Genomic DNA, 27,129 nt, shown 5'->3' on the forward strand with positions numbered 1-27,129 from the left:
AAACTGCAGGATCACAGATATATGTGAGAATCTCTGCCTTCCATTAGAAGAGATAAAGCAGTGACAAAATGCCTGTGATAGAAGGTGGAGTGTGACAAGGGCCATTTGAGTCGTACAGTAAAGTTCAACAAAGTAGCTTTGGAAAATTTCTGGCTGGTATGATTGGGAAAGTCTTCAGAAAACACTGAACAATTAGGAAAAAGTCACTACAAGAAGACAGTATGGGCAGGATATTGAGGTGGAAGGGCAAAGCATTTTCAGGATCATGGAAGTAGAAAAAGAACAAATTCTGTCCTGGAAGTTATGACTATATAATTTTACAAGGTGAATGATAGAATAAACTTGGAAATGTGGATGGCCTGGAATACCAGGGCAATGTGTGTGAACTACATTCAGAAAGTATTGGAGGAAAGCCAGTGTTTTTTGAAGTCCATATGCCTTATTATTAGCTGAATGTATTTTTGCACAAGCATGATGTAATAAGACGAATTTGAGCTGAGAGTTATAAAATTCATGAATTCGAATTTCTGTTGTCCTTACCTTTGCTTCATCTTTCTGGATTATCAGTAAAACAAAGAAATAAGAATAAAATTATCATTTATCTTTTATATTTCTAAATGTATGTATGAACTATGAAGTGCTAATGTTATATGCAAACTGATGAGTGGGCTTTGGAAAAACGGTAAGAAAAATTGGCCGTGGCATTCTGGGGAACACATGAAATATAGTGGAACTCTGTGTTTTGTAAAATTGGGAAATGAAGAAATATTTGTCTTTAACTTTCTCAACCTAATATTGCACCTCATATCTCCCTGCCACCTTCATATCAGACCACAGAATCCTTCTGGAGGGAAGTATATTTACTTTGATTCTTGTTAGTATTCCCAGCACATAGCAGAGAGCCTGGCTCATAACAACCACTCACTAAATATTTCTTGAATAAATGATTTCTCAAACTCCATCAAAGCCTCTTCTCTGGAGGAAAATATGTAAATTCATGCTAAAGAATAAATGGTTATCTGTAGGCTAAAATGAATTTCTGTTATTAGATATGGATATGGAAGAGTCCATAGCCATGTAAGTTCAAATTTAATTGCAACAAACATGGAAGATGGGGAGTACTTCAGAGGGCAACAGTGGTTTGCACAGCTGAGTTCCCAATTCACTACTTCCTTCTTTTTTTGCATCTGGGGCCCTTGATTCCCATCTGAAAGCTGAGACTCTAGGCCTTTGTTTTTTCAAGTACAAGTGTCTTTTACTAAACTCTGTTTTATACAAGCATATGACAAGAAAAAAGCCTATGGAGAGTTCCTGAGTCAGACCCTGTAGATAATCCCATTTTTTTCAGATTGTGAAAAAAGGCATATGCTGCCATTCCCTTGAGAGTCTCAGGAGGCTCTGTGTGCAGTGTACTGATTACTTGGCCTTTCTCGTTGAAACAAACAAGCAAGTAAAAAAGTAACTCACTTACCTTTTCACGTGGATGTCCTTCTATAGTTGAACACTTTCACTCTGCTGAATGAAATCACAGCTTTTTTAAAATCCTCTTCTTTCACACTTGTAAAAGAGTTGCTGTGTCCTTTGTTCATGGTTTCCAACTTGGCTTCCCCAGTTACAGGACTAGTGCCTACAGTTTAGACAGAAGGAACATCACTGATGGAGGTGACCCCATAGTTACTCAAAGTGGTAGATGCATAATAGTGCAATTTTCAGCATATGGAATTTGGATATCTTTGCTCATACCCAAACATATACCTGCACTGATGATACTGTTCTCTCACTACATTCACTGGAGTATGGTACCCAGTCTTCAGCCTTCATTCTGAAATACTCAGAGCAGTTTTGGACAGCAAGAATGCGAAAGTTACAAAAAAATGCAGATATTATCTGCTAATTTCATTTAACAGTATCAATATATACATGTCAATGTGATTTTACCACATGCTATGGACATTTTTAATCCAATAGAAAATATCTATTTACCTATTATATTTCATGTTCTACATAATGATAAAGGGCTATACTAATCAGAACACCTTTAATGACCAGTGAGAGGAATCTAACTCAAATGAATATAGCATAAACCAAAAAGTTTTATGAAGGGTATAACAGAAGGACAAGACAATGTTATTTTTAGGCCCAGTAGACAAAGAAATTTAATTAGCAACATTAGAGATCCATGTCTCTTCCTTCAGTTCTTGGAGAGTTTCTTTCCATGTAATGAACATGATCATTTTCAGAACATCAAAATCCCATCTGGGAGACAGCAACTCACTTGATGTCTTCCTACTGATGCTGTAACTAGTTACCATGAATGTGGTGACTTAAAGCAATATAAACATATTGCCTGATATTCTGGATCTAACCTCCAGAATATCAGGCAAGTCTATTGGGGCTAAAATCAATGTATCTACAAGAATGCATTTCTTTCTGCAGACTCTAGGGGAGAAGTCATTTTGAGCTTTTTTTTTCTGCTTCAAGAGGCTGCCTGCATTTTTTTGGCTTGTGTCTCTTCACTCTATTTTTCAAAGCAATTGCATTATTTTGACCACAATTTTATTATCATATCTCTTTCTTTAACTTTCTTGCTTACATTTTTCACTGAAAAAAAATCCACTCTTGTAATCTGGAATAATTTTCCCATCTCAATATTTTTAACTAAATGATATCTAAAAAGTCCCTTTTGCTACACAAGATAACATATTCACAGATGATTCTGTGGATTAAGTTGCAGACATATTTTGGGGTACCATTATTCTGTTTACCATGACAGGTTAGGCAAAAAAGTCCTCGAGTGAACATGGAGTGGTCTCCCCTTTGTAATAGGTTTACCTTCAACCAATCTCTTGAACAGAGGACTGCATGCTCGTATTGGCTAGTGTGTGTCACATGACATCAAATCCATTGGTAAGGTTGCAAGAAATGAAAGTTCTTGCTCTAATAGTACGATGCGGGAAAAACAAAAAGAGTTTTTTAGCAGAATAGGGCAAAAGAAGACAGCCACCAATATCTATTGTTCAGGAAAGTAGATAAATGGATTTATTTACCTAGCTACCTGTCCTGTACCATGAGTTAATCATTTTCTATTTAAGAGCTCTCTTTTAAAATATAAATATTGAAGCTAGGGTGGGAATAAATACTCATGTTTCATAATGTCAGTGTGAAAGTGTCCCTCAAAGTCTCATTCTTTACGTTAACATTGGCTGAGATAATACAATGGATACTCTGGGGGGAAGAATTAGAGGACCTCAAAAGGAAAGGTCCCCAAAAAGCATATAAAAGGAGAGTCAAAAATATAAGGTGGGCATGTAATCTCTCACAGACTGATTCTGGGCCAGCTTTGCGTCTTATCATGTCTACATGTAAATGGACCCATTTCATGCATGGGGTCTTCTCTTCCCAATTCATACACTCCTATCCCTTGTGGAAGCTATTCACAACTTTTTCCTGAAAATTTATGTCGTTTGTGTCTACAAAGATGGAAAGATCTACTGTGTCCCTGGCCCCAAAGGAAAGGCAATTGTTCATGGGCAGAGCTATCCTGCCAAGGGCAGCAGCTCTTTTACATTTGGGCATTAATTCATAATCAAACATTGATGAATCATGCTATTTTACTGAAAAGCACAGTCCTTAAGTCAACCACCTAATCTAAGGGAAGAAATTAAACTCTAAACCAACATAAACACATTACAAGTCATTAGTGTAATTAAAAAGGAATGTATAATTAAAACATTTGTGTATTTTAGCTCAAATTCATCTGCAGTTGGAAATTTTAATGAACTGTTCATCAAAGAAGTCTCAGGAGTCTGGGGATAAGTTTAGCATAACAAGAAACTGGATGTTTTCTTTCCCTGTTCTTCAGGAGCCCCATTCCCTCTGGTTTCTAAAAAGCAACCTGTCATTGGTTCTACCAAACTAATAATGATTCTAAGTGGTTATGATTTCTTCCGTGTTTTAAACTGATGTTATCTTTTTATCCCTTAAGAATCATGTTTTTCATAATTACTTCTCTTTTGTCCTTTCCTTAAGACAAATGATTTTGTAATTAGCGATGAAGGAAGGAGTCGTCACTCCAAGACATCTGTCAAGTTGTCAGGAAGTATGTCTCCCTGTAGCTATATTTAAACTTTCTGTTTAATAGCCTCTTGCTTTATTTCACAAGAACATCTCTGCGGAATCATGCCCAGGATCCCCTAATGATCAGGTTCTATAAAACAGAGAGCAATTAGATGCCAAGAAATATCGCTCCCCAGAACGTCCTTCCTATTCATAATGTGCCCCTCTCCCTCCTGGCTTCCCTTCACCCAGGGTCTCCACCCACAGGGATGTGCCTACTCCAAAGGCTCTAGCCTCAGATTCTAGCCAATGAGATGGCTGACGATGTAAACAATTAAGCTAACATTTCTCCCCCAACTTTGACACCAGGCTGTCACAAAGCTCTATCTACAAATGAACAGCAAGCTATTGTGAGAAGTAGAATGCTTCTCTCTGGGAGGGAGCAAAGCCATACCTGTACAGTGTATTTTCCATGCTACAGAGGAGTGATGCTCCCCATCGCATGTTTGCTGTTTGTATCATCTGCCACATGCAACAGACTCCCAGTGACTCCTAAAGCCTCATTCCTTAGGAAGAGAATCCAGAGTGACAGAAACATCCTGTGGATGCCGAGGAATATGGACAGCTTCTCTTATGATAGAATTCAAGATTATCACTGATCTCCAATTCAGATGCCATTCTGTCAATAGTTAAGACCCTAAATCTCACAAAAATCTCAAGCTGCTGTAATCATTCACTCTTTATTCTTCCACAGCCCATTTAGCTCAAGTCTCTTGTTCTTCCTAAGGGCAAGCTAGTACAGAGAGTTTCTTGTTGGGCCAATAGCTGCACACAAGATACAAACGTAGAGATAGCCAAATAGTGAACTGTAGTCCCAATCCCACATTCCACTTGGCTCTGAAAGAAATATGGAGGTGAGGTTGGCTGTGATGAATAAACACATTCAATTCCTTATTCCTTATCTCAGGAGATGTTTGCAGGTAGCACATTGGCCTGTCCTTAGAGCACCTTCCCAGCTTTCTCCTCAGAAGACCCAGACTATTGGTTTGGGTCCCAGGAATCATCTGAGCTTTGAAATTGTCTGAAAATTATCAGATAAAATGGAAAAACTATTGCTCATAGCACTTTTCCTCACAGGTGGATTTGAATTCAAGAATAAATCCTTAAGATAGAAAAGCCTGTAGGTCACACACACAAGAGAGCCATAATAATGTAAAGTACTAGGCAAGAAGCAAGCCCTGTTTACTGGTGAGGATGGCTGATGGCTCTCTATGGTGGGGGATGGCTGATTTGTCCTGCCTGAGCTCGGTGTGAGCCTGTCTCCAGATGTGGGCAGAAATGAAACAAATTCAGAGGCTGGAATGGTAAGAAAAGTAGTTGGATCATCGTGCTTACTTCCCTGGTTAGTTTTCCTACTTATCCTTCCTGCAGCTCTTGGATCATTATTGTATTTAAGATGAAATAAAATCACAATATCTCTGAGTTGTTCTAGTGGTTTTTCTATTCCAAATGCCACTCCTCCTTTGTGACTACTTCCTTGAACTATTCTCACTGCTGTTTCATCTTTTTTTAGAGCACTCTTCGCTTCAGTATTGTACCCATCATCTTAAAACACCAGTTGCATTACTACATTGTCTTCCAGTTGTCAAGAGGCTGCAGTCTCCCTGATGCCGATGGCTTATTTTGTGGCTTCATATCACCTGCCATCACCTTCTCTGTCTTCCTTGATTCTCATTTTTCAGCAATGGGCATTCCAAGTTCATTAAATGGGGCACCTCCTTTCACTCCACCCACTCCATCCTAATTTGTGTTGGCTCAAGCTTATTAGCAATATTGCAGAAGTAAAAATATTAAGAAGGTCTTGAATATTGAAACTTCCAGGCAGCTGCCATGCTAGACTTGATCTCTTTACATATATATATATATATATATATATATATATTTTTTTTTTTTTTCAAATGAGAAATACAACTCGAAGTCATCGTTTTTTCTATTGTAGATTGTTGGCAGATAAATGCAATTCTCAGTGAAGTGAAGATGCACTGAAATAACTGATTTCACTAGTTTTAATTGCATCAATCATACCTTATTCATATTCTAAAATAAGTGATTCCTTTGCTCTCCTCCCCAGTGGTACTAGTTCTTTGTGGGCTTGTAAAATTCATGTGTATGTTTGAAATATTGTCCTGGATACTCTAAAGTAAGCATTTAGCTCAAATGATGAAACCAACTCTCATTTAGAAGGTGCTATCCCAAACATCAACTCCAATATTTGTCCTTGGGATCATCTTTCACTTCTACACCAGTGCCCTACCTGATAAGTACACAAATAGGGAAAAATTATATAGAAACCCAGTGTTGTCTCCTGGCCACTTTACCACTTGCCTCTGGTCAATAACACATACAGTCATAGGTGGCTTCCTGTCTTTATGTGAATATATAAACATATAGAGGCATAGCGTGAATGTAGCAAGGTAATGCATAAAACTGTTAAAAATATTTTTAGACTAGATATTTAAGAGGGTAGTTAGATAGATGAGTAAATAACTGAATGATAAACTGACAGTGAAAATTATATGTTAGAAAAATAATGAGGAAAATTAAGATAATAGTGTAAGTAGGGAAAAAGATTTGATGTGAGTAATCTCCAAAGCTTCACAGATGTTTATATGAAGTGAACAGAGGAGTAGCTTTAAAACGTTATATAATTTTTTTGGGGGAAAGTACTCTAGTGTCACCTTTGATGTCTTCCAATCCCAAACCTCAGCACAATATTTATTTGTGTGTCCTGGCGCCACTAGTCAGTCTTTAGGGATAAAGAAAAAACACTGGGCATAGATAGAATGTGGTGGAGCAATACTCTAAAATACAGCAATAATTGTGACCTTCTAGAAACAGAGGGGAATGGTGAAAGAAGAGATATCATAGCTACAGGGAGAGGAACATGGAATCTGTACTCTAGGGAAAAACACGGAGAGTTAGAAAATGCCAGGTAAATTTGTAGAATATAAGAAAAGATGCATGCCTCATCTCTCTGGTAGACTTTCAGGGAGTGCAAAGGAAGAAAAAACTGGATAAGAATAGCCATATCAGTATTACTGAGACATAGAGACCAAGGACAATTTTTCCTGACCCAAAACTATGATGCGAATATTGCCTATTTATAGCATGTGTGCAACAGAGTCAATCACTGAACAAAAGGGAGAGACAGGACAATGGAGGTAAAGGTCATTTCAGTGGTAACTTATCTGGACTAATGGTCAAGGTCCAGATGTTCCCTTCATTCTAACACCTTGGCACTATTTATGCCCTCCCAAACTCTTGTAAGAAACAGCAAGGGAAACTGATTTGATTAAGAGCAATGTTCTGAAGATTGAGAATTTGAAATCCAAATTAGGTTTAATTATAGAAAAAGAACCTGATCTGTCTTGCATATCTGAGTTGTGGACTGAGATTTCTAACCACTTTATATCCTTTCCTCCGGAGTAATAAAGTTCTGGTGTCTTGGTAGTTGGCTCCAAGTATCTCTAAGTTGGGCAAGTTTGCTATAAGATCACCCTTAACTCCATGCATCCTCATCTTCATCATTATCATTATCACTTTAATTTTACAAAAAGTCTAGAGACCCAAGTAACTCACCAAGGTGGACCAATGTATGTAGATCAAGAAAGACTAACAATCACCACAGTGTGGAGGTGCCATTTGATGGGTTCCAAGAAGTATACTTTCAAGGAATGTATCCAACATTGATGTGTGAGAGTTCATCATGATTGATCCTTTAGGCTGGGACTGATCCTTATAAATCTTCTCTCTTAAAGTGAAATCCTCTTAGAGAAGTGACACCTTAAATGCCTGACATCCTAATATGAAGACACAATATAAGGTTTCCATTTGGAAGGTGTATGAGGATTTTAGAATAATGAAAATTTGAAGAAGTCAAGAAAACCTAAATTAGAAAAGAGCATGGGCCTTTTTATAGATGACATTGAAGAAGTAAATAGATTTCTTTACAAATCTGGAAACAATATTAGAACTGCTTTTACATATTTTTTCTAATATCTGTATCCAGAGGTCCTACTTATACCTTGTTTTTCTGAGTTTCTCATGTAACAAAGTAAGATTAATACATGCATACATGTACATACACAATTATACACACCTGCACATACATAGTGCCCATACATCTGAGCACATACACCAAACCTTATGGTCTCCACTGCAACAGTGGAAGGAAACTTCAATGAATTAGGAGTATTCTAGAATTTAGATACTAAGTCCATAGAACCTTACTTGCTAATTCTCCAGATTTTTAGTGAAAATGCCATTTTGGCTCTATTTGTTGTGATTGTTTGTTTATAGCCACATCAGAGACTTTTTAAATGTTAACATTAAAATAAATAAAATGGAAAAGAAAGAATTTAAAAATCCAGCATTTATCAATAATATAGATCTCTGGTTGAAAGCAAGGAGGACTTTTACAATCATTTCAGCTATTCAATAAGGGGAGTTGTACCCCTCACATCAGTGACAGCAAGGATGCTATAGAAAGGGATCCTCTTGAATATCTACAGTTAGATACGAGAAGCACAGATTTCCTGGGCCTCTTTTTCACTTCATGATTCTATTCTTCTACCACCCAATGTAAGGGACATATCTTAATAAAAGGCTCTTATACACAGAACCAGCTCTGCAGCCTCCAAGAAATCTATGCCTTCTCTGAACACACATATTCCCAAGCACAAACATTCATACTACTCTTTTAAAAATAGCTGATGTTAACATGATAGGTATTTACAGTGTACTGGATCTGTCAGTGTAAATAATTTCAAGATGTCTCTGATGACCATGTTTTTCATCAGAGTTTCCAGTTGTACTTGGTATAATTAATCCTAAGGTTGTAATCTTATTCAGAAAAATGAAGTATCACAGGAAGCTAGTAAATAAATCCCTTTGCTATGAAAATTCCACTCCAGAGACTAGGAAGCAAACATCATAGCTACTATTGTCTTTGCAATGACTCTTGAAATATGTTAATAAATATTGAGTTTTACAATCCCCAGGCAAATAAATATTTAATTGCAACAATGGATATTTATCTAAAAACCCTGGGCTCAATCACATGTATTATGATTTGAGAAATCATACATATAATGAAGTGAAGATACAACATTTATAAAATGAAAATCAGATGCCTTGCAAAAGGAGCATCCAGAGAAAAAGAAAGTGCTACTGGAAATAGAAAAAAAAAATTAGAGCCAAAATGTAAAAGTTCAACCCAATGGTTAGAAGATAAAGAAATCTAGAAATCAGAAAAGGAAGATAAAGAAATATTTTTTTTTAATAAAAGAGAAAAGAAACGAGAACATCTGTTATGGTTATAGCATGAAAGTGACAGAACAGAGAGAAAAGGAGAGCACATGAAACAGGACTATTTTATTATTATTATAAAATAAATAATGCAAGAAAACATCTCAGATCTAAATTTCAAGTTTCCAAAAGTTTTCAAAATAAATTCCATGTACAACGAGTGGGAATGGAACCCCCCCCCCCACAAAGCCTTCCATTTTTAAATGCAAGAATTATGGGTCAAAAGAGAGGATCCTAATTTTTCATAAAGAGAAAGAAGTTCAGGGCAGAGGGCGTCTAATTACAATCACATTTAATTTCTAAAATGGAGATATTGCTTGCTAAAATGAATGAAAAATGTCTTCAAATTCATAGGTGCCACATTCTGGCTGGCTGGGCAAAATAACCAGGGGGGGGGTGACTCTGGGCAAAATAACCTGGGGGGGGCGTGACGAGCAACTTGTGTACATTGATACAGCAGGAGTGGGAGCCGTTTATTGTAGGACCAGAGGGGCATATATACATTCCACACAGCTTATCTTAATTAACATAAACTAGATACAGCAGTCAACCAATAAGGAATCTCCACACTTAATGGCTCGCTGGTGTTACTTCACAAACCACTCCCTCTGCAAAATGCCAGGTGTCATCTTGACTTGTTTACAGACTCTAACACATAGGGAAGATAATCTTTGACTTGGAATTTAATATCCATGTGACACTCAATTAGCTATGAGAGGAAAATAAGGACATGGTCACTTATGTCTATGACCTAAAACTATATCCCCATTCCATATTTTTCTCTGATTGCTACTAAATGTTTTTATTTAAACTGGAAAGACAGAGACATGGGATCCAACAAAAGAAAAGACAATGGGATTTTCAGAATGATAGTAAAGGAAAACCAACTGTAAGTGATATTTAAATATTCCATTATTATGTCAACAGCAAATTTTAACTTAACCCCCAAATTGATCGAAAAGTGGAAAGGGAAGTGTGTTAAGTGTGATGGGAGAAGCTGTGTTTGCAGATATATAGGTGTGTGTGCAACATAACTTACAACAGACACAATGGGGATTCATGGCTCTGTAAGGAACCATAGTCTTTTTGTAAGTGAAAGAGAACTTATATACCCTTTTGTGCAATCTGCTTTTTTTAGGCAATAGAAACCCCATATGCTCAGGTGTTCTGCTTAAAGTAGTGGCCAAGCAGAGATAAGAGCTACATTTTGTTGTGGTTTATTTTACTTCCTTGTCTCATACTCTTTTCCCAATATTATTAACCTGGTCAGACATTTCATTTGCATACTGGACACATGTTAGACGATTTAAGAAAGGTCATGAAGAGTCCTAAAGATACTCATGCTTTCTGTAGACTGGAAGCAGACATGGTATTTGTTAGGATTTCTATATTTGTGCCAGGTAGGATAGAAAACACTCTATCCAATCACTTTGTGTGTACTTTGCTCTGTCATTAAATACTACAAGTGTGTGTGTATGTGTGTGTGTATGTTTGTGTGTGTGTTTGTGTGTGTGTGTGTGTGTGTGCGCACATGCATGTATATCTCTTGCCTTTCCACCTATACCAGAGGTTCCTTAGGGAAAATGCATTCTCTTTTGCTTGGGCTCAGAAGTGGGTCAAAGTCTCAGGAAAATTGCAAGGTAGTGAGCAAACCTTGACATCACTAACACCTAGGTAAGAGGAACAAGAAAGAAGTCACCGTCAGACTAGAGTCAATATAAAAAATAACCAAATATTAATAACTACAAACAAGATAGTTGCAAAAATAATGTGCTATATTAAAATGTATTGTTTTTAGAGTACTAAAAATGTCATGTGCTACTCTAAGTGCTTTGTATGCCTTCATGCATTTAAACTTTAAAGAAAATGAATATTTGTATACTGTCAGAATTCCCATTTTGCAGGTAAGGATACAGGTGAGGTACATTTAGGCTCCATGGGAAAGAGTCTAGTGAGACTTCTGCTTGTCATTGAAGACTTCATGTCTTGAACTTCACTGGTGACGCCTTCCAGAATGCTCTTAATGTCAATGTCTGATCCTCTTTTAGGATATATTCTTTGAGGACAGGCAAATGTCTCATGCATTCCAAGCAGGCAAGTGGGACTCACACATTCCTAAGCAGAGTACCTTACACAGAGAAAGCACTCAACACTTGTGTTTGAGCTGGGCTTTCTGTGATGCATGTGGAAGCCTGCTGTACAAGCTCCAATGTCATAGACTGAAGGGGTTTGTGGGAGTTGGGGATCAACACAGCTCCACTATAGTTACCACTTAACGATCTTGAGTAACCACCAAAGCATGCAAGTGCTATTTGACATTTTTTTAAATTAAAATATTTTCACAAATTAAAACTCTACAATATTACAGATGTTTTTTTTGTGTTAATTTATATAACTGATAGTTTAACTTTGCAGAATTTGAATCCCTGTAACTCAAGACGGATTTTTATAACAAAAGTACATGTATAATGGCATAATTTGGTGTGAACACACTTTATATACAGAGTTACAAAAAATTGTGCTGTATATGGGAAATAATGAGTGTAATGCATTCCACCATTGTCATGTATTTTAAAAAAAAACAAGTATGATATGTAAGATGGCTTGATTAAAATTTTAAGACAGAAAAAAATATTGAAGATAGAATAATTCACTGTGATGTTTCAGGTAATTTTAGTCACCCAAATCATTGCAGATACAAAGAGTTGAGTAAAGAGATCTCTTAGAGAGATAGGTCAGATCCTGGCTTTCTTAACTAAAGGTAGAAAAACAATGCTGTAAAGCTGAAAGCCCTAGTTTGTTAAACTCTGATTAGATGGGATTTCTGTTTTTGTTTTGTTGTGTTTGTTTTTCTGTATCAGACCTTCACAAGCTTATCTTACAATCAATACATGCTTTTACTTTTTTTTTTATTGTTGGTCGTTCAAAACATTACATAGTTCTTAATATATCATATTTCACAGTTTGATTCAAGTGGGTTATGAACTCCCATTTTTACCCCGTATACAGATTGCTGTATCACATCAGTGATACCTATTTACATATTGCCATTCTAGTGTCTGATGTATTCTGCTGTCTATCCTATTCTCTACATGCTTTTATTTTTGACTTTACCAAGCCGGGGGGACTTTCAAATTAACGTCAGGGTTTTAGTCCCTCAGGTACTAGGCATTTCAGTCTGAAAGGACTTCTGAGTCTTTTGCTGTGTGTGTGTGTGTGTGTGTGTGTGTGTGTGTTAATTAGAGTTGGTTTCATGATCTCTGCTGTCACTTTCTTCTGCTCCACAATTTGAGAGACAGTGATTCTAAACCAATCCCCAAAGGTCTCTGGAGACCATTTCCAGTTGCATTACTGATTTATTTTTGTCTTGACCAGATGGCTCCAGGTTCCTGTGACTGTACAGGAGTCCTTTTGATTACCCTATTTATCTCTCCCAGTGCTCAATTTAAGGGTCAAATCTCATGTAACACATTTGCCAGCAAGATAAGCCATTCAAGCCCACTGCTGTTTGGACACCATACTTCTGACATATGCTCTGTGCCTCATTACACACCAAAGTTATTAGATTTAATACATTTTTTTATAAACTCCATAACAAAAGCAGGCAGGGTTTTTTGTTGGTTTGTTTGCCAATCCTTTGGAACATACAGCCAATAGCAGGACAGCATCCGGGAGGACTCTGGAGAGGAGGGGAGTCTGCAGGTCCCCCAAGGCTCCTGTCTGAGACCTTCCTTGCCTTTATGGAGGTGGCCATGAAAAAGATGAGCAGAACATTTTTAATGAAACCAATAAAAATGCAAAGGAAGATTTAATGTTTAAAGAAACAATAAATCAAAAGTGACAACTGAAATGCAATATTTCACCATGAGATTGAGGAAATCAATTCATCCAAAGGGCACACTTGGCTTTTGTTAAAAAAAAAAAAATCCCCACACATACTCACACAATAAAAGCTATCATATCAGCTGAGGCTAAATAAGCTCTAGTTAATGGATTTTGAAACCTTGAAAAACATGCATGGAGCCAGACAATACAGAGTCCCATTGCATTTAAACACACACACACACACACACACACACACACACACACACAGACAACCATGGCATCTACAATCCAAAAATTATTATAATCAGATATTATTATAATTATCATAATCAGAATTCTCTTCCAATTGAGGTTAGGTCATAAGAAAAAAAATGTATTGGTCAAGATGATCTGTGGACTTAAAATTAATTGTCAGATTATTTATTCTGATTCCTCATTTTCCTTGAATACTTCTCATGCAATCAAAGATATATTTTAAAAAATATAAAATAATATTAAAAGAAAAAAAAAAGACAGAAGTAGTAACTTAGAATCTATCCTTGGAAAGAAGAAAAAAGATCAGATGATTTGGGCCTATAATCTCTTCAAACTTTTATAAAGTTATCCTGGAGAAAAATAAACTTAACAAAAAGTATTTCACCTAATAAGGACATAGCAAGAGGCTGTCATTTGCATTAGATATCATAATAAAATAATGCAGTTTATGGTCATGGCAGAACAAAGGTTAAAATGCATAATAAAAATGGCCCTGGCAACTTGGAAGGGTTTATAAAAGAGGTGTGATTTGATGGAGACCTTGGAGGATGAGATGGAAGATAACAAGTTAATAGATATAATCTAGGGAAGAGAAAGGGAGAATTGAAGACATGGAGTAATTTCAGTGGTTTGGTTAGGTAAAGATCAGAATCAAGGCAGGGCAAGGAATATAAACAAAACAAGGGACACAATGCAAAAGTAGGGAGAGAGGACAGAAGGCCGATGTCAACAGATAATCATGGGCTGCTAGAAAAGATTGCATAAGCCCGCTTAGTCTCAGCACTGCGGACATTGCCATTCACTTCCACGCGTAATCTTCCCCACAGCTTTTTAAGACAGAGGTTAAGCTGATTTTACAGTTGAGGAAACCTAGGCACTGCTGTTATACCAGTTTCCCCAGTGTGCCAGGACTTGCAAGAGGCAGAGGTGAGATTCCAAACCACCTGTGACTGTGATGTGTGGATGCTGTGCAACTGTGGAGTGCCACATGGGACCTGACCGAGGCTTCTGATTGGCCAGCTAGCACACCATGCTAACTCGGCCCCTCCCCACATCATGAATTGTCTTTCATACCTTACATCTGTGGTGTTCTTCTTTGCCCTTCCCCAAATTATCCAGTCCTGTTATCACCATAGTATCTCCCATGACATGTCCAATCCTCAGTGACTCAGTTCTCCTGATTATAGCAATTGCAATCTTCCAATCAGTACCTGACCAACTCCCTGCATTACTGGGAAATTACTGGTTAATTCATGCATCTGATCTTATGTAGTGAAGTGAATGTGTGAGGTGCCTGCTCCACCCTACATTCCTAAGTGGAAACCTGTTGCCCAATGTGATAATATTTGGAAAGGGGCCTGTGGGAGGTGATTGAGTAGAGTCCTCTTGAGGGGGATTAATGCCCCTTATAAAAGAGACCTCAGAAAACCCACTTGTCCCTCTTTTCATGAGCACAAGTTAAGAAGAAAGTCATCTATGAATCAGCAAATGGGTCCTCAACATACAGAGAATCTTCTGGAACATTGATCTTGAACTTCTCAGCCTGCAGAACTTCCTGGAATAAATGTCTATTTATCCAGACACCCAGTCTATGGTATTTTGTTATAGTATCCTGAATGAATCAAATCATTTTTTCCTAAGGAAACTTCTATTTCTTTAATGAAAGAAATACATTTCTATTCTTTTCTATTTTTCTCACAAGAACTTATCTCACAAATAATAATTTATTGGTTAATTATTTTTTTTTTCTGAAGATGACATTCAGGACTGTACTATCCCATGGGCTTGTCAAATGTCTTATTGAATGCCTTTCTCCAATACAAGATCCTGGAAAGCATATATCTCACTTAATTCCCACAAGATATTGTATAGTGTGAATCAGAGATACTAAAGGACGTGATCAGCATCACTCAGTGACAATGCAGAAAAGGAAATGTTAAGATTGGAACATGTGATTATCATTCTCTGGACTCCAATTCTCCTCCTACATTACTCTGTATATGTACAGGATATATTTCCTTTGGCTCACTATTCCCTGGGTTTATATTGAGGCTCATGATTCTTTCTTAACTATGAAAGTTGTTTAGTTTCATAAACAAGTATTTCTTTCCATGCCCTTTAACATAAGAACATAAATAAGAACTGATTTCGTAACATGTGTGGATGACCCCCAGTTCTACCTAAAATACTTGAAATAAGAGGGAAGCAAATGTTTTAAACACCTGATACTTTGGGCCTGTTACTACAAATTTTAGCCATTTTTGTATCACATCTTTTAAGAATATGTGCCTTTTTCATTTTAACAGCAGTTTTTGAATAAATTTCAAAATTCATTTTCATAGATAACAAATTGTCTTTGTGAAGCAATTTGTTTGTTCATTGATTTTGTTGTTGTTTGTTCTTTCCTTCAACTACATGTCAGCTGTCACTTACATTGTGTCGTCAGGCATATATCTAAGAACCCAATTCTAGGTTATTGTTTCTAATTCTGTGGGAAGAGATAATAGACAAGCATGTTAATGAAATCACGATGCCTGAATTAGAGCTTAGGGGAGTAAAATATGTAGGTTTAGTGCTCAGACTTTGTCAGAGCTGGTTTGGGAGACTAGAGGCCTTTAGCAACATCCTCCTTGTCTGTGTCTTTGGTGGAGGTGACTGAAGTCTGCTGATACTATGGGCAGATAATATAGGAAGTAAAACTTCTGTCTAGAATCTTGAGTAAAGTCTTTGTTTAGAAAGACGAACAAAACAGTGCCATTCTTTTGATTCTTTAATTCAAAGTCTAGTTTTGGAGAAAAAAAAAATCACATCAGAGATGCATGGCCCATGGATAAGTAAACATCAGAAACATTTTATGGCCAGATAAGCATGGAGCCAATGTTCCCTTAAAGAAGTGGAAGGAACAGTGTGGAATAGGCCTTAGAGGCTGGGCATTGGAGGGGCAAGACTGGGCAGAGGGGAAGCAGGTCACACCCAGGGAGGCTAATAACTTAGGTGGGCTTAATGTTGAAACAGCAGGAGATGCCATGATTTCTTTTCAGAGCAAGAAAGAATGCTAAATTTAATATTCACTGCATCTTTAGTGCAGAGTTTCCCAGCCTTCATGTATGTTCAGAATGACTTTGGAAATCTTATCCACTGCTTTAATTTAGACCTGTGACTGTCGGCTTTTTCACAGACCTGGTGACTCTCTGAAGCGGCTCCTCGTGAGGCTTTGTGAAACATTTGGATAGCTTAGGACACACACATGTAGGATAGAGGAAAAGAAAAAGACGAAAAGAAAGATAGAGGGCAATGAGAAAGTGGGTACATTTTATTTTATTTCTGCAGTTGGCCTTTATTTTTAAAATAACCTTGTACTCCTTTTCAATTTCCCCTCAGAACCACTTTTCCTCTGCTGCTTCCTTTTTCTTCATTATTTTAATGGCTACATCTTTGCTCTGATGTGTCAATGGGAGTGGAAAATCCTGTGAAGCTGGGGCTTAATGAAACGCCAGCTGGAACAGAGGGATAAAGTTTCTTTGGAGCAGCTTCAAAGGGATGCGGGCCGGTTGAGCTCTAGGACAATGGTGCCCAGGCCTCAGGACAGGGACAGCCTGGCCAGCTGGCCCAGCCTGGCCCTAACGAGGCGTGAAGGGATGGGGACCCACGTCCCTGTGCACTGTGCCACTGGGGATGAGGGGTAGGGATCTGCACGCGCATGCGCACACACACGCACACACAGGCTGAATCCTTACATTTCACAACAAATGGTTTTCTCATGAAATGAGAGCCCCAAATGAGACTCCTGCCAGAAGAAGCAGGAGCTAATTTTGCTCAAAAGCCCCGGCTTCCTGAATGCACTCAGCCATGTCCCCTCCCACCCCCCTGTTTTGGAATAAATTTGACATTTCCTTTTATAGGAGAATTACCAGGGAAACCTTAGTTTGGATAAGACTTGAGAGAGATTTATGAATACTCATTGGTCATTGTTGGTCAGGTGGCATTTCTCTTTCCTTTTTTTTTTTATGAATAAAGAAGGAAAAGTGACTTGGAAATAGACTATAAATCTAGAAGGCTCAAATGCCGCTTCTGATTGTCAGCCCCATTTAGGTCTCAGAATCCGAGGCCCTCGTACTTTGAGTGACATCAAACATAATCAGATGCTGTTTGTGGCCAGAAGGGATTTTTAGCAAATGACAAGGTACCTCAACCTCTACCTGGTTCATTTATATGTATTAATATGTGTTTTATAAAACCTACTGTTTTACCCCTGGTGTTTTCCTAATGAGTACATTTGATTAATTGTATGGATTAGCCTGTTTTATTAAGTTAACTTTTACCATTCTTAAAAGTATGGTTACAAACTGATTCTTCTGCAAGTTGAGGTACATTCTTGGTCAAGTCCAGACCAAGAATGAAAAAAAAAAAGATAATTTTCACCCATTTCCCTTATTGATAAGAACTGACAAACAAGGGTTTGAATTATGTTTTATATTCCAAACAACAAATATTTACAGAGAAATCATGATTAATATGTTTATTGCTTCTCATGGTCTAGACAAATAAAATTAGTATCTTAGTGCAAGTCAGATCCATAAGCCTGTATATGTAAGCCACCATTTTTGTCTACTGTGCAGCCTGTTGAGGAATAAAACAAAATAAGACATTGTCCTACATTCAGCAGACCTCCCTGTGGGCAAGACAGACAGGATTATACACAAGAAATTCCTTTTTTTGTCGGTCAAAAAGGCAGAGTACCAGAAGCGTCATACAATCTGAACTAATTTGGCAGAAAGTTCTAGATAAGAAATATGCATAGGATTATACAGATTGTCAGCCCAGGCTTCCTAAATGAGATGGCATTTGAGTTCCACTGGTAAGGGCAGAAGGAAGGGTATTCCCAAAGAAGAGTCATAAACTCTTAAGGAAATAAGCTACATGGTGTATGAGGAAAGCTACCATAAAATCCCACTACAATTGTGTAAAATAATTCCAAGAGGCAAAGAATAAGTGGGATGGTACAGAGATGTCAGTAAGACAGACAAGGAGGGCCTTGCATTCCAGGGTTGGGCTTTATTTTTTTTTTATTTTTATTTTTTTTTTATTGGTTGTTCACAACATTACAAAGCTCTTGACATAACATACTTCATACATTGGACTGAAGTGGGTTATTCTGTAGAGCAAAGGGGGGGGGTGAGGGAGAGTTCTAATGCGGTGCTCAGATCAACTACAGCATATGGGGTGACTCATTTTGGCTCTGCTGTAACACACAGGCACCATTTCCTCAGGGTGACAGCTATGGAAGATTATTCCTCAGATTCACTGTCTGTCCATGCTTTTATTGGTGGCTGTCCATTCGTGGCCAGAGCATCTCTCATGCAGCCCTTTTTGTCTGGCTCCAGCTATTATTCAGGGGCAGTGGTGGCTTCCTGCTGTTGCTTGTTGGAGTCCTTCATTCTGCTCTTTTTGTCTTCTTTTCCCCTTTCTCTCACCCTGAGAATGGGTCTCTGTGGTGATGCTCTTTCAGCCTAGAATCTGATTTATTGCCAGGACTAGGGGTGGAGGGTTAATATGGAGAGAGTGTGACTAGGAGAAAGCTATAATGGTTCGAGGGAATGAGATGAGGAGTTGGAGTGCACCAGATGTGTTCTGGAAGGATTTAGAATGTAAAAGGGAGTGAATGATTTGACCAGGTACTCTAAGACCAATCAAGGAGGGGTCAGTTGTTAGAGGACCATTCAGAAGACTAGGAAAGACATCCCAAAGGAAAACACTCAGTGTTCAGAGAGTAGCAAAGCTAGGGCCAGGGATGTTGAGTTGAGTGTCTCTTCTAAGGCAAGGATAATTTAAGCCTAATTTTGTCTACTTTAAAGAGATAGTGTGAGTATTGTAAAATTTGATATCTGGGTGAGTTCTAATATATTATCATACTGATGATTGTCTTTCCTTGCAGTGTTTTTATGCTTATATTAATATTTTTTAAATCATACCCAGAAGTAATGCAAGGATCTGCAAGTGGAGAACAGATGGAATATCTCCTAACTCACACTGTGTGTGTGTGTGTGTGTGTGTGTGTGTGTGTTCCCACCACTGTAATTGACAGTACTTATGTGATTCTTATGCTATCGGGAGCTGCATTCTACAGCAAAACATGTTGACCACAGCCAGGGTTCTGGGAAGACCAAACTTTCTGTTGTGAAAAGAAGACTCTTTTTTTGCATTTTCACTTGTTGGGACACCTGTTAGTAAACTCTGCAGGTAAAATTGTTGGGGAAGGGATGTGCCTCAACTCTCAGACTCAGTTAAAAGTTCATCAGACATCTCTAAGATTGCTGGTTGCAGCTTGCTGAGAAGTATTTATCTGAAGGCATTTTTGTAATTACTAGAATTAGAACTGACTACACATCCAAACAAGTTTCTAGCCTTTATTTCTGAGTTAATTTTCATAGGCAGAGGTGTTTGTGACCATGATTTTGTCATGCTTGATGGACTTTCATTTCTTCCTCACTGGGAGACTACCACCTACAGCTCTCAGAGGACACTGCCAATCTATATTCTCACTACTTTATTTAATTTTAAAGGAAATGTATGTCTTCTTACCTGAAAAATTCATATTGAACATTTTATTTTTACAATTTCTGATTTCAGTGAAGGAATGCCCGATTCCAATATTCAAGGCATGATTCTTATATTTCTGCCTAGTCATAAAAGCAGGTGGAGAGATATTTTCTAAGAAGCTTTGACTATTTGGAAATGTCCTCAAGAAGAGCTTATTGAAATTGAATCCGGTATAGACAATGTCTCAAAAGCACTTGAAGATGTATTTGAATACCAAAGATTCTCAAACACATAGCAGAAAAGACCATCTCTTTGAAATAATAAGTGTTGTATTTTCATAATATGAAATAAATTATAACACTGAGCTATATTGCTTTGTGGATTAAGACACGTTTTTATTCACAAAGGCACTCTTGAGCCCCTACAATCTGAATGGGGCTGGGCCATGTATTGAAGGCAGAGACACATCCCACTTTCTTACAAGGTGATAAACACACATGCTGGAAATTTAGGCAATGTAGGATACTGAGTTAGGTGCAATTAGTCAATGATGAAGATTCTCCAGATGCAATAACAAGTGATTAAAAAAAAAACTCTTCTTATAACAAAACCATTACAAATAAAGGTCTATTAGGACCTCAGTCAGACACTCTGACTCTGCTTTATGGTATATACTACTTTAGGGGTGAGACAGAAAGCTAAGCTCAGCCATGAAATGTGCACACATGTGTGAACCATGTTGGAGGAGGGTGTTAAGGATTCCTCAGGACATATGTAGAAGCTTTTTCTTCCTGGGAGTCTGTCCAACTAGAAATATCACTCTGTTAAGGTTCTTCGTGGCACCTACAAAGGAAATTTGATTCTTTTATTATCATTCTCAGCTTTGACTGCATCTCACTCTTCAAAATTAACTTCCACTGACCTCCATCAGGAATGTTCTCCTGTCTGAAAGACAACCACAGTTGCCAGAATGCTGGCTCATTTTCATTTGCCTATCTCGCTCATGCTGTCACTCATTGATAAATCCTATGTATTTTATGGTACCTTAACCAGGTAGATGGCTCTGAGATACATCAACCAATTAAGATCGAAAGCCCTGTCCTGATGAAGATTATATTCTCCTCCACAGTTATATCTCTTCCTTTCTGCTTCTCCATGTCCTATCAATCAATTATCAGAACTTGATAAAGTTCCACATTCTCTGTGAAATATAATTTTTTTTCTTCTGAAATTTCGAATTTTCTAAGATGTGAACCACCTGTTTAGTCTTTAGCAAGCAATGCTTCCATTGAGTGTGAAGCTACCTGGGCATACTCATCACATCTATTTAGCTTGATGATCCCCCTTAAATTCTTATGATCTTGCAAAAATTTTTTTTTTGTTCTCTCTACAGTACCTATGCAGTATTCAGGACATTTTGATTGACTGATTATCATATATACTATCATTTTCTATAATAGCCATCAGAGCAACTGTCTTAATAAAACATCTTGTATTTGCATAGCATTTTAACCTTTATAGCAACATAAATTATCATAGCTCATTGTTAGTATAATTTCTTCATTTTAAAGGGAAGCAAGAATTAAACATAAGAGTGCTAAAGGAAATTCAGGAATTGGCTCAAAGTCACAGAGCAAGTCAGTCCCCAAACTAAGAGTAAATGTGCAGTTTCCTGGGCCTTATCTTATGCTTAATCCCTTCACCTTCTTTAGGTTTAAGTATTATGAAAGCATCTTAGAGCAAGTACAATGAGCACTTGAGCTAGCACACAAAGTAGTGATTAATTGTGAGGGGGTGAGAGGGAGACGACTGGGATTGAAACAGGCAGGTATTTCTAAGACTTCCACTAGGTTTAGCACCTCATCTGCAAAACAGAGGTGAGTGACTCTATGATGTTTTCCTTTCTCTTCTCTCTGATCTTACATTTATGCCTCCTAAGGACAACTCTAATCCAACTGCCCTGAGTTACAAATCCTATCCTTACAGAGAAGCATGCTGTGTGATTTTGAGCAAGACAATGAATTTACCTACATGGACTTTGCATGGCCATCTCAGGGAATAATGGGGGTGATAATGGGAATCTCTGCATAATACCCATGAACACAGTTAAAGCACTATGTAAGTGAGTGCTCCTCCCTGCCACTCAACTTCCATAGGGGACATTTCCCAACTGTCAACGCAGATAGGGACTCTTTCTTCTAGAAATTCTCTGGGTGCATAATATTTGCTTTATGGATTCAGCACTTGTGTACAGCCTGGTACTGACCATCATTTAGACTTCCTCCTTTACAGTAATTTATTCATATAGTCCTCTGCTATTTTTTTTTTTAAATTTGTTCTTCTAGATTATCTCACGGGGTTGTAAATAAAACTCATTAGTGTTAGTTAGCTAGAACCTATAGCCTCCACTTGGCAGTGTTGTGAACAGTTAGTGCAGATCCTAGAAAGAGCCCCACTCCTTCCCACCATGAGCACAGACATCTCCCTGGCCAATATCTCATTCATCCCTATCTGGAGTCTGACTTTCTAACACAAAGCACCTTGTTCAGAAGGATCTTTAAAATCACTTAATTCAATGAATTTATGTCTCTCAATTGCATTATTTACAATTTGATAAAGGGCTTTAAACTGTTTTTCCCACAAATATCTACTGTCAGCTTTACCTGAGTACAAAGTATAAGTTTAAAACAGAAGACATTTAAATAATGGGAATAATAAAAATTCTTCATCTGTGATTACTTCATTATTATACCAGCTTCAAACTAAGTTTTGCTGTGCCCAAAAGGGAATAAATGCGTGCTTATAAAGGTTATTATTTCTATTTAAAGCGCAGATGCATGTAAGCAGCTGTAACAGTTTCTTTAATGTGTTGAGAGGAAGGGGTAGCTTGGAGACCTGGAGGCTGTCTCTCAGCTTCGTGACTGAGAAGCTGTGTGACATTTGTCAAATCAATTAACCTCTCTGTGTTTGAGAGTTTCCATATTTTGAGGAGGTTAAAATAATACTTGTTTTCTATATCTGTCTACACCCACAAAGTAAAAGACATGTCTTAGGGGAGTAAAGGCAATTATTTAGATGATTCAGGCCAAAATCAATCCTGCCATGAAGGAGAAGGGAAAAAAAATGTGCATTTGGGCCTCAGCTGTCCAGATTGCCTGTCAACATCAATCAAATTCACAGAATAAATGGTTCAACCCTTTGCTTCCCTTTGCTTGTGTTACGAAGGCACCTTTGGGGGCATATTAGCTTGTTAAGACCAATGAGTGAATCATTAATGGCTTCAGGCCACTTAGCATACATCTAAGAACAGTTGAAACACAAGAATACTCTGAATTCTGGAATGTCTAGGTTTCAAAGGATGCTCATCTACCAAAGTCACCTTCAAAATTAGCATCAAAGGAGGGAGGGAAAGGAATCCTGATCCGATTCTGTAATTGTGAGATGGACACTATGCTGGGTGCTTCTTTCATCTTCTTACCTTCATCTGATCTTCACAATAATCCGAAGGAAGGGAGTAAAGGAAGAAAAAACTGAGATTCAAAGAGAGTAAGGATCCCGCAGTTACACTACCAATATCAGACATCCTGAGGCCCGGAACCTAGTTCCCGGTCTGTGACCTAGATACTGTATTATACTTATACCCAGCACAAATCCTGGTAAGATTCAATATAACTCAACAAACAGCACTGGACCCCTACAAAGCCAGGAGCTGAACACAATAAGTTTGAATGAGGCGTGGTCCTATAATTGTGGAAGCCCATCTGCAAAAGGTGAGAACAGTATGCTTTAACCTGGCAGTGATGCAGCCTGTTCCATCTGCTGGGGAGCCCAGAGAAGGAGCTGAGTCCCAGACTGATTCATAAGCTCCTTTAAAGGATACTAAGAAGTTCAAGTGGACTCCTTCTAAGATCTAGAATCCATTCCCCTCTTGCATTAGATCAAAGGCCAAGAACAGAGTCCAGCCTAGCTAAGTTTCTAGAGCAGATCATATAAAACCTGCCCCATAAACCAGAAGATGCAGGGTTTGAATAGTTGTTTCACAAGTACAAGGTGCTTGACGCCTCTGGGCCTCAGAGCCTGACTTAGTAAAGGACAATGGAAATGAATGATTCATAGGGCTGTTGCGATTCAGATCATGAAAGCAGAAAGCCCGGTATGGTGCCTAGCATGGTAGATGATAAAGAAGATGTTATCATTCTTAGTCTAAATATTTTTTTTTTTTGTCTTCAAAAGAAATACATTTAGTGGAGCACTTACAACAAACAGACCACTATAATCTTCCAGAGATTAAAGAGTGGACTCCTTTCCTGTTACCTTGCTGTTTTTGAACTAAATCATTCATGGAACAATCAACCCAAAAATGTATACATTTTAATGAATTGAACATTAGAAGTGAGTCACTGTGCTTGACACATTGATTATTCGTCACCTACCAGACTCTGACATTCAAAATCATTTCAATTTCTTTCGCTAGTTTCTCTTCTTCCAAACATAAAATTAAAGCATTTGACATGTCATCTCAGTTGCCTTTTAAAGTCTTCCAGACCAAAGGCCTTCCTTCTGTTATTCTATACTTTCTATGCCCGTTAAGTCCCACTCTACCATTTCTGGCTCATAAAGCAGTCTTAAGTAAGGTTCACCAACTGCCTTTGTTGAATCACTAAACCCTGTGCTTTGCAACTATAAGCTTGTGCAAATTGCCAAAGTCAAGATGGACCTTTTCCTCACAGACTAAAAGTTCTTGAGGGCTGAGATCTGTGTCCTACCCTTTTAAACTCCAATGCTTGAAATAGAATAAATTCTGCCATGACTTAATGGAAAGGAATAAACTTTGAGGAAAAGGGGTACGGCCAACTGCAATCACCACTAAGAGCATATTTGAATGTTATACAGAAACATTGTTGATGCTCTGCAAAAAATCTATAAAAATGTGGAGTTGTTGAGGAATAGGGGAAGTTGTGCTCTTTGCTTCAATGTTCATGTTGATGTGATAAGAGTTTATAGGTAGAAAAGATGTGGAATACCTTAGATTCCCCTAAGGATTATTAATCAGATACAGGTAGGTCCAGAGACAGCATGTAATTTTAACAACTGACCAAGCATGGACTGTTGGTCAGTTGATACACACAAGACATTTAGAAGCAACGTCAGATATTTCATGGAAACTCAGTAAAAATGAGACCCCTGGTTCAGGCAGCAGTTTGGTTAAGCATTATGAAATAAACCTGTGAAAAGACTGGCACCCAGGCTTGTCCAAGATAAATAAAATACCTTGAGGGTTCTGAGCTGGAAAGGTAACAGAAACACAAAAGAAATTACACTAGGCGATGATAAAGCTTGAATGTATGCGAGGAGATGAGGATTGGTGATATTAAAGCTGGGCCAGAGAGGCAAGAAGATTTTGAAAAGATTCAGCCACATTAAAAACTAGGGTGGTGACAAGGCTCTTAGATTGGAGGGATACTCCCTGAAGGCCCCAGGCCGAGAACTGAAATCAAAACAGACGGATGCTTAACATGCAATACTGCCGTCAGGAAAGAGGCTAATGAGATTCTGGTCTGCTTGTCCACTGAGCCAGCCATCACAGTGTCACCAGGCGGGGAGGTTGCTGTCCCTCTTATAGCCACTCTTGTGAAACTGCATGTGTGACATGGCATCTGATTCTCAGAGGCTTAATAGTGACACTGTCTACTTAGTCTAGCCAGGCTCTAGCAGAGGGACGAGGTGCTGATTAACTGGCTGGGGGGAGATGCCGTGTTGGAAAACTGCAGAGAGTTTGTGCATATCACAGGAGGCCATGGTCACAAGGGACATGGCAGAGAACAGGAGACACCCATGCATGCAGGGCTTCTGGAGTTGGACTGATGAGCATGAGGTACATAATCGAATTGTGCCATGAAGAGTCTGTCATGAAAGGACCCAGCCTAAAATCAGAGTAAAATGTAGGAGATCTTGTCTCCCTTCTTTCCTGAAAAAGTGAACTTGTTGGGCTCAAATATTTGGTTTCATATTTTACCAGGCTGCAAACAAAAGAAAAACAAACAAACAAGCAAACAAAAAGGAAATGATTACATGCCTGTTTCTGCCTGGGTGATAAAGCAGTGTAAGAAAATATGTTTATTTCATCATCACGTGGCTGATCTATTCACGAGGAGCAAAGCCACATTTCTGAGTTCTCTGGATTCTCCGTTCCTCCTCTGTCTTGGAAGCAAGTTTTGAATTGATTTGAAAAATTGCAAGTAGTATACACAAAGGAGGCACTTGTGATGGAAGCATTTCTATTCATTACTTTTCTGGTCAATAAGTGTTTAGGAGAAGAACTTGATAACACAATTGGTGGGGAGGGTGTGGTCAGTAATTTGTTCTCATAAACACAGTGCCAAATCTTGAAAGGGTAACTCAAAATTTTCCATACTTATTATTAAGACTGAGGTTAAAATTGTTATACTTTATAAGGGGGTTGTGGATATGTCCATATTCATTATTATTTAGCCATCTGCATGGTTAAAATCATTTTCCTTCAAACTGTCAAGGTGTGAAGGTCAGCACTTCTCATACACAGAAAGATTGGCTGCCATGTACAGCTGTACAGACTGTACATTGAACAACTTTGCTACAGCATTCATAGATATCTCAATAAAAATAGCATCCTCTAGCATTGTTTAATAAGTGAGCTCAGTTCTAGGAGCAACACTATAATTTTTTACCTGGATTTAAGAGTCAGTTCAGAGTTTTACTGATGAAAATATTTTCATTTCCTGGATGTGACAAACATGGAAAGTAGTTTATCACAAATTTTTTGAGAGGGTAGCTTTCTTTCTTCCATGGAGGTACTTCTCTTCTATGCTTGTTTCTCAAACATGGGGTTGGAAAAAGTGAGTCTAATGTGCAGAAATACAAGCATGCATGTAGCAAATAAGCCAGAGGTTGCATTGAAGGGTGGCTTTTACTCTGAATATGGAATCAAATTCTCCTTCTCACAGAGCTTTTTTGGGGGGTGGGGGTGGGGGGTATAAAGGAAACCATTTTTTTAATTTCCTAGGAAAAAAATGTTTTCAAGAGAATGGGAGTATTTCATTTTCCTTG

The sequence above is a fragment of the Spermophilus citellus genome (genome assembly GCF_964194105.1).
Source record: "Spermophilus citellus genome assembly, chromosome: 12".
NCBI lineage: Eukaryota > Metazoa > Chordata > Mammalia > Rodentia > Sciuridae > Spermophilus > Spermophilus citellus.